Raw genomic sequence first — 384 nt, forward strand, 5'->3', positions numbered from 1 at the left:
GTTTGTTTGGGTGTGACCCGGGCCCTGTTTCAGGAAGCCGGTTTAGAAAATTCAGAGTGAAAAACGATACGCAGGGTTGAGTAACCCCGAACTGTCCAACTCGTAATATTCGGTTTCAGAAATGCTGATAACAATTAGTTCAGTCAACGCGGAGTTGCTTTAACCCCAAGTTAAGCGCGCGCACGAGGATACATAAAGCCCTGATTAGTGGAGCACAGATTAAGCGAGTCACCATGGAGACGGAGGGAAAGAAGGCGCGGTCAATGTATTTTACAGCGCTTGAGGCCGAAATTCTGATGGCAGCATATGCCGATAACATGCAAATTTTGCAGAAAAAAGTAACACAGCCTCAGCTGCAAAGGAAAGGGAGCATGCATGGCAAAA

This window comes from Astatotilapia calliptera, chromosome 5 (assembly GCF_900246225.1).
Source record: "Astatotilapia calliptera chromosome 5, fAstCal1.2, whole genome shotgun sequence".
NCBI classification, from domain to species: domain Eukaryota; kingdom Metazoa; phylum Chordata; class Actinopteri; order Cichliformes; family Cichlidae; genus Astatotilapia; species Astatotilapia calliptera.